The sequence below is a fragment of the Callorhinus ursinus genome, unplaced genomic scaffold (genome assembly GCF_003265705.2).
Source record: "Callorhinus ursinus isolate GAN/ISIS: 27379988/994484 unplaced genomic scaffold, GSC_fseal_2.0 scaffold4, whole genome shotgun sequence".
NCBI classification, from domain to species: Eukaryota; Metazoa; Chordata; class Mammalia; order Carnivora; family Otariidae; genus Callorhinus; species Callorhinus ursinus.
In genome coordinates this window covers 31745035-31754271 of record NW_027397066.1, presented here as the reverse complement: position 1 = coordinate 31754271, position 9237 = coordinate 31745035, and the positions used below count along the sequence as shown (strand labels likewise).

Genomic DNA, 9237 nt, shown 5'->3' with positions numbered 1-9237 from the left:
AGGTTTTGCCTTAAATCAAGAGAAAAGACTTCCTTATACTGGCTCATGTTTCCTATCAAGGGAATCAGAAAAAATCACTGACTGTGAAAAACAACAACACAAAAAGTAATTATTTCTGTACAGTATTTCTTTTACCTGTGATTGCACAAACACACCCTAGCTGTTTGCCAAAGCCCACAGAGGCAGAGATCGAATGAATTTCCGCATCCTGCTGCTGATTTGGTTATCTGAGATAAGTGGCTATTTGATCAAAAAAAACACCCAGAGGAAAAAAGAGTAAGAATCCTTAGAAAGGAAACTCCCAACATAAATTAAATAGGCATTATTCAAAACTAAGGCATGGTGGATGTTTATTAGACTGATGGGCAATGGTCATGCTATACTCTTTGGGGGCCGTAGCACCATACCAAGGACATCATTACTATTCTCCGTTTCCCACTTGTGGGAGGATTTGTGCCCAAGTTGGTAAAAGAGATTTGGATTTGCCAGGGCCTTCTCTGGCTCTTTATACCTGTCAGGGCAGTGGCTGGGTACGAATGCTGATAGTTTTTTTTCCAGTGATTTAATTCAAAATCTATTTATAGAATTTGCTGGACCCCTATTTGTTAGGGGTAGAATTAAGTATTTTTCAAGGTTTCTGTCCTCAGAGACCTTAGTCCAAAATGGAAACCAGACACATATCTTCACACAGAGATAAGTAATGGTATGAGGAGGTAAGTGATATATTTTTTGGATGGTAGTCCAAAATGAGTGTGGTATCACTTTGGCTTCAGAGGGTCAGGAAAAGCTTCCTGGGAAGCTGAGCCTAGAAGGATGCTGTAGCCAGAAGATGCACAGGCCACTGTGGTTCTAGTGAGGGGGTCCTGTGGACTTGGGGAACAGGTTTGAAAGACCAGTGAGAGTTAGATGGGACAGTGCTTACATTTAGGCCAAGGAGTAGAGACGTCAAACAACTGACGATTTACTCTGTCAAAGTTGGATTTTCCAAGAGCAGCTTGAATACCATGACGTTTTGCCCTTTTCAATTAAGGTATCTGCTAAGGGCGATTGAATATTTAACGTTTTACAACGCTTATGTAAATACATTTACATAACTTTGTTTTTCTCGGATTATATCCTGATTTGGTATTTGGAAAATAAAATAATTTATTCGGTCTTAAAATATTTGCTCACTCTCTTGTGCCAAGTACAGGACTGAACATTTATGTGATAGTTCAACAATTACTTATTAGGGGCACTCGGGGCTCAACATAGAACAAAAAGAAAAATCTCTGTCCTCATGTCCTCATGGAGCTTGCATTCTGGCGGTATCTTAGTTTGCTGGGTCTGCCACAGCCTGTCTTAAATAACAGAAGTTTATTTTCTCACAGATAGGGAGACTAGAAATCTGAGATCACAGGGTCAGCCAAACTGGTTCCTTGTTAGGACCGTGAGGGAAGGACCTGTTCTAGGCCCTCTCCTTGGCTTGTGGATGGCCAACTCTCCTTGTGTCTTCACACTGTCTTCTCTCTATACTTGTCTGTATCCAAATTTCCTCTTCTTATAATGACACCAGTCACACTGCATTAGGGCCCACCCTCATTTTAACCTGCTTACTTTGTAAAGACCCTATTTGCAAATATGGTCACATCCTGAGGTACCAGGGGTTAGGACTTGAACGTATGCATTTTGGGAAGGACACCGTTCAACCCATAACAAGTGGGCAGTGATGACAGAACAGTGAATAAATTCTAGAACGTGGGTGGTCCTGGTTGCTGTGTGCCAGGCACTGTACCAGGCATGCTCATGTGCATCATTGCATTTAATGCTGTAACCAGCCCTGGAGGTAAGTATCGTTACCCAAACTTCACAATGAGGAAACTGAGGGTGGACCACATTAGTTCATAGGGGTGTTTGCTTTAGAGGCCCTGTGCTTAATGTTTTCAGTGGTCAAAGCTTTGGAAATGAAAATTGAGCCATGGCTGAATGTGTAGGGTATATATATTTGTGGCTGATTCAGATTCAGAAGCAATTTCTGAATGTTAATGTAGAGAGGGAAGTCTTTTTTTTTTTTTTACACATTAGGTTCTAAGGAAAAAAAACAAAGATAAAAGTAATATTTCATAAGTATATTTTCCCTCTATAAATAATCCAATATATTATTTTATGAATGAACACTATTATATATAATAACACATTATTACAAATAACCATAGTTATTTATAGTATATATAAAACTATCTATTAAATAAATCCTACATTTTTTTATAGCAATGATCACTTCCTTTGGATTAGCTAGATTTAAATAAAGTTCCAGGTCACTTCTGACTTGTACCTCTTGATTCATCTCCAGACTAGGAAGCTTGCCACGGCACTACTCCTATGGAAGGAATCCTCATAGTACCTGTTTTGCCTGTTTTAATTATGATGCTCCTCTGATGGACAGATTCAGATTCAGCAAACATTTATGGAGGAAATACTGTCATATGGCAGGACATTTCACAGAAATCCATGTGTTTCATAAACATGGAAAACCAAAGGATAATATGCGTTTTTTATGAACATCAATTTTATTCAATTATTTTATGGGGAAAAAAGTACTTAACTTTTTTTTCTTACTTAAGGTAACCAGTGGATAATTTAAAACGTAATTTAAATATTGAAACCATATTAGGTATATATTATAGTGTGAAATGCAACATTTTCATGAACTTTCAAGATGAAACTCATTTCAAAAGAGTTGCTTTTGTTTTGAGTTGTGCCTTTAGTTTTATAGAGATGGGAACCTGCCCTTCTCCTTCCGAGGGCTGGGGTTGGGCTGGGGGGGCATCTTGGAAGATAGCCTTTGAAAAGTTCTGAAATTTTCTTCATCTTCATAACAACCATGTGTGGTATATTATCCTCATTTAAGAGATCGGAAAACACAAATTTGGGTAAATCATCTTGCCCTAGTTAACAGAGTGAGTAAATAGCAGAGTCAGGGGTTAAAATTCAGACTTCCTGACTCCAGTTCTGGGGCATTTTATATTGCCCTACATTCACTTCTTGGATGAATGAGGCTTCAGCCCTCCCAAGGCTGCATAGACCTCACAGTTCTGCATGTCCACATGGTCCAACCTTATTGACTCATGGATTCATGCACTTATTTGTGCATTTAATCAATCAATAAATCAATAAATATTGAGAGCTTACTATGTGCCAGGCTTCATGCTGGGTCTGGAGGACACAGTGGTTAGCAACAAAAGCAGAACATGGTTCTCTCCCTCATGGAGCCTGCAGTCTAGTGGAAGATCAGACGTTAGACAAATACCACAAAACACTTGTTTATAAACGATCAGTATTATGAAGTGAAAGCATAGGGCGCCATGAGAGGAAACAACAGGTGAGTTAATTTAGATTAGTGATCAGAGAAGTCCTCGTTAAGGAAGTGACTTTGATCTGAGGTTTTGAGCACGAGTTAGCTAGAAGAAAACTTATTTGCCCTTGAAGTAGTTACAAATTGCCATCCTACGAAACCTATCACTACAATTCCCTCTATCTTCATTAGATTCCTTCTTTCTCCACAGTGAGATCAAATCCCTACCCTCAGCCATCACATTTATTCTTTTCTATTATATCTATCCATCCATCGGTTCATTTACCTATCCATTCATCATTGAGCATCAGCTATAAGCCTGGCACTGTTGTGCCCTGGATCCTTTTCTTTTTCATCTTCACTCTCTTCTTTGATTCTCCCTTGACTGCTTTAACCTTCTGATTCTTTTTTTAAAGCTTTATTTATTTATTTGGGTGGGGGAGGGGTAGACGGAGCGGGAGACAGAATCTCAAGCAGACTCCTTGCTGAGTGCCAGCCTGACTTGGGGCTTGATCTCATAACCCTGAGACCATGACCTGAGCCTAAATCAAGAGTCTGATGCTTAACTGACTGAAGCACCCAGGCGCCCCTAAACTTCTGATTCTTGAATTTATTTTTGACTCACATATTCAGTCTTATGCCTTTCCCAGACCAGTCACTTCCCTTTCCTTGGGCTAAACTATCATTTCTCATCCTGTTTTCAACACATGCATTCTTTACTCACATTTTTCTGAAATTTTTATTATCAGGTGCAAGAAAATTAATGGTTTTGTTTGTTTGTTTTGTCAGTTACTTGGCATTTCTATCCCTTAACACAGAAATACCACTAATATAAAAAACAAACATTTTTGGAATCTCTTTCTTTCTCTCTCTACCTACCTATGTCTATCACCTGTTTATATTTGGGATCATTTCTTTGTTTTAACTATAAACTCCTGGAGATGGACAGATCTATCTGTGTAAGTTAATAAAGCATCTGGAGCTGATAGTAATCACTTCTTAAACTTTTCATATGCTTTTAAAAGAGGCAAGGCACATCCTTTTGGGCCTGCTAATATGTTTGATGTACCTCTGATATAAAAGCACAAATGAATTCAGAAATGCACAGGCCAAGATTAACCTGCTTTTACCTTCTCCTATAAAGTCATTTCTGTCCTTTCTGTCATAACCTGGACATAAAAAACCCAAGTCAGCAATAATATAGTGTACCATCAACTATTTAGGCAAACATGCACTTACTTACCTCTCTATCTCCACACACAAGTCAGTCAAATCCAACACACCTTCTTTGGAAAGTCTGAAGACTCGGAGTGCCCTATCTAGAAAGTTCCACCTATCAAAAAATAAGTAGAGGGGATTTCTCTTTGTAGGCATGATGGAGTAACAAGGACCAGACTTAAATGCCTGCTGTAAATAATTAGAAAGCTGGATAAAACATGAAACGATGGCTTTCAGACATTGGACAATAGTCTGCATAGGATTATGATTACTGAAAGAAGAAGAAACAAACAAGTGAACTCAGTAATTCCCGTGGCTTTCTGCCTGGAAGCAATTTCTAGACTGTTGAGTCAGGAAAGGGGACCCAAACAGATTCTGGTAGCCTTGCTGAGTTGATAAGATGGAGGCCAGAGTTTGAGGAGGCTGAGATGGCTAGAGGTATTGGGGCAGAGTTCTGGGAAGGAGGGGGCTATGCAGAAAAATTGCTCCAGAAATATGTATAGGAATCTTTTGAGTCTTTGCTGAGTACCGGGACACAAGTGTATAGAATGACACTCCACAAGGTTGGATGGAAAAGACTGGTGAGTTGTAAGCTGAATAAATCTCAGGGCACACATGAACTGGGAGAAAGTTTGGTTAGCCAAAGTGGAGAGTCCTTGTTCATCTCTGGAACATTCAGTGGATACCTTCAAGGAATCATATGTTAGTAATAGGTCTGAACTATCCTTCGAGTGAGATATTCTACACCAGGGGTTGGAAACTTTTCTTAAGTTTACAGATCACAATCATTTTTGGGTTGTGGGTCATATGGTCTTCATCACAAATACTCAAATCTGCCATTGTAGTGTGAAAGCAGCCATAGAAAATACATAAGTGAATGGGTGTGGCTGTGTTAACAAACTTTATTAGCGTTATTAACAAAAAACAAGTGGCCAACCTGTGAGCTGTAGTTTGCTAACCTCCGCTCTAGATCAGCACTGTCCAATAGAAATATAATGCAAGCCACATATGTAATTTTAAATGTCTGGTAACCACAGTACAAAGGAAAAAGAAGGAGATAAAATTAATAATATCTTTTACTTAACCCTATACATCCAAACTATTATCAATTCGACATGTAACCAATATAAAAATTATTAATGAGGAAGTTTGTGTTCTTTTTCTCATACTAAGTCTTCAAAATCTGTTGTGTATTTTATAACTATAGCACATCTTAATTCAGATTAGTCACACTTTAATAGCCATATACAGCTAGTGACTACCATAATGGATAGCACAGCTCTCATCTCTCTCCAGTAAAGCTTAAAGACAGGTCTCAAAGGAATCAAACTGATGGAACAGTTAACGTCACTGCCTGTCCAAACAAAGCCCAATGCTCTTTAAAGGAAGACAACACAGTACAGACACTTAATAATGTAACAATAACAATGTCAGCATCAAATAAAAAAATCACTGGACATGCTTAAAAGCAAGAAAAAAATGCAAGAAGAAGAAGAATCAGTTAAGAGAAACAGACCTAGAAGCCATTTTGACTTCCCAGCCTTGGGCAGTAGCTGGCAACTGTCAGCATTCAAGCGGTCATGTCTTTGTCGACGGCACAGCTACTCAGGAGCCTGACGGGGCTCACCCGGAGGCTCCGGGTGCAGCGTGCCCAGATCCATTCCAAGCCTCCGCGGGAGGAGCTCGGGACCATGGATGTTGCTGTTGGGCTCACCTCCTGCTTCCTGTGTATCCTCCTGCCATCGGGCTGAGTCCTGTCACATCTGGAGAGCTACAAGAATCGGGAGTGAAGGGGGCTGTCCTGCCCCTCACCATGTGACCTGACCACCCCTGGCCTCTTCTGATCATGTCTGCTGCATCCCTGGCCGGTCTTCCCGGGATCATGTCCTTTAATTACAATGACCTCTTCTGCAGTCATGACCTCTCCATTTCTCCATGGTGACATCCTGGGACCACATATACTGGTTTATAAGGCCCTACTCGGTAGGGCCCTCCTTGTAACAATAAAGTCTATTTAAACCTTGAAGAAAAAAAAAAGAGAAACAGACCTAGAAATGACAAAATAATGGAATTAGCACACACGATGTTAAGACAAATTTTATTATTATGTATAAGTATTTAAAGGAAAACAAAAAAATAATCAGAAGAAAAATGAAGGATATAAAAAACCAACTGTGACTTCTAGAGATTAAAAAAATGCAATTATCTGGACTGAAGCTTTTAGTGGATAAGATTAACATCGGATTAGGCACTGCAGAAGAAAAGATTAGTCAATGTATAAACATAGCAATTAAATTGATCCAAGATGAACCACAGAGAGAAAAAAGACTGAAAAAAAAAATAGATGAAAGGAGGCTTACTGATTGGTGAGATAATATCAAATGATCTACCATAATTGGGAAAGGAAGGAAGAGAGGACAGAAAAATATTTGAAGAAATAATGGCCAAAACACTTCAAAATTCACTGAAAACTATACTTCATAAATCTGAGAAACTTAAAAACTCATGAAAAAAACCAAGCCACATAATAATCAAATATCTGAAAATGAGTGTTGAAGAGAAAAATCTTAAAGGCAGTCAGAGAAAAACACACATTAAGTACAGAGAAATAGACATAAAAATGATTACAGACTTCACCTCAGAAATTTAGCAAGCCGGAAGACAATTAAATAACACCTTTAGAGTGCTGAGAGAGAAGAGTCAACTTGGAATCCAATATCCAATGGAAATAGTTTTCAAAAACAAAAGTGAACTAAGGGTGACTGGGTGGCTCATCGGTTGAGTGTCGGAAGCTTGGTTTCAGCTCAGGTCATGACCTCAGGGTCATGAGATCAAGCCACACGTCCAGCTCTGCACTCAGCAGGGAGTCTGCTTGAGATTCTCTCTCTTTCTCTCCCTCTGCCCTACCCCCTGTTCATATACACACATACACACTCTCTCTCAAATAAATAAATCTTAAAAACAAAAAAGCCAAAAAACAAAAACCAAAGGTGAAATAAAAACATTATCAGACAAACAAAACTTGGGGAACTTTGTTGCCAGCATATATATACTAAAAGAAATGTTAAAATTATTCAGGCAAAAGCAAAATGACAACAGATGGAAACTTGGAATACCAGAAATGGTAAATATGTGGACAAATAGAAAAGATTTGTTTCCTCATTTTTAAATTTCTTTAAAAGTTAGTCAACAATATAAAGCAAAAATAATAACAATGTATTTTTGAGATTTATCAAATGCATAAAAGCAATATGTATGACAATAGCTTGAAGGACAGAATGAGAGCAGAGGAAGTCTAGAGTGCTAAAGACTTTATGTTATACATGAAGTCGTATAATACTATTTGAATGTAAATTATGAGTTAAGATGCATATTGCAAAGTGTAGAGCAATCACTAAAATAATAAAATATATCTCACCAACAGTGGAGATAAAATGGAATATTAAGCAGTACCAATTAACTTAAAAGAAGCAGGAAAAGAAGATAAAAGTAACAAGAAAAGATGAGACAAAATGAAAACTAATAGTAAATGGTAGACTTAAACTCAACCATATTGATGATTATATTAAATGTAAATGGTCTAAAGACTCCAATTAAAAGTCAGAGATTGCCAGACAAGATAAAAAATTAAGATTCTATTATATGCTGTGTAGGAACAAACCACTTCAAATATATAGACAGGATAGGTTAAAACTAAAAGGAGGGAAAAAGATATACTATGCAAACATAAATTGTAAGAAAGCTGGAGTGGCTATATTAGTATCAGATAAAGCATGCAATAATAAAAAGGAATAAACTAGGAATAATGATAAAATATTCAATTTATTGGGGAGATATGACAATCCTAAATGTAACAGAGCTTCAAAATACATGAAGCAAAACCTGACGAAATGAGTCAGGGTTTTGGGAATCACTTAAATTCTCTGAAGTGAATCAGTTGTGTGGCACTGGGAAAATCATTTAATCTGTGAGTGAAAGTTTACTCCCTTGTACAATAAAAATAATCACACATATTTCATGGGTATTTTGTGAGGATTAGGTAAACGTATATGTGAAATTAAAAAAAAACAAAACAACAAAAACCCAACCTGAATTGAAAGGAAATTTAAAAATCTGCAGTGACAGTTGGAGTATTCAACACTTTTCACTTATAATCAATAAAGAAAGAAGGCAAAATCAGCAAGAATATTGAAGACTTGAATGATACTATCAATCAACTGTACCTAATTGGCATTCATAGAATACTCTACCCAACAACAGCAAAATTACACATTTTTTTAAAAGTTCACCTGGAATGTTAATCAAGAGAGACCATATGTTAGTCATAAAACAAGTTCTAACAAATTTAAAAGTATTGAAATCACAGGGTTTGTCCTCTGACCATAGTGAAATTAAATTAGAAATCAGCAACAGCTATTTGGGAAAACTCCAAGTATCTAGGAGTCAATAGCACACTTCTAAATGGCACATGGGCCAGAGAAGAAATCATAAGGGAACTTAAAAAATATTTTGAACTGAATGAAATGAAAACATATCAAAATTTATGAGGTGCAGTTAAAACAGTGTCTCAAAGGAAATGTATAGCATTAAATGTTAATATTAGAAAACAAGAAAGGTCTAAAATCAATAATTTCAGATTCTATCCTAAAAAGCAAGAAAAGAATATATATTGGCTAATTGAATTT

General features: G+C 37.3%; 1 pseudogene; it reads left to right on the top strand.

The window, feature by feature from the left end:
- Positions 1-6132: 6132 nt before the first annotated feature.
- Positions 6133-6568, top strand: LOC112835968 (cytochrome c oxidase subunit 8A, mitochondrial pseudogene; annotated as a pseudogene).
- Positions 6569-9237: the final 2669 nt, after the last annotated feature.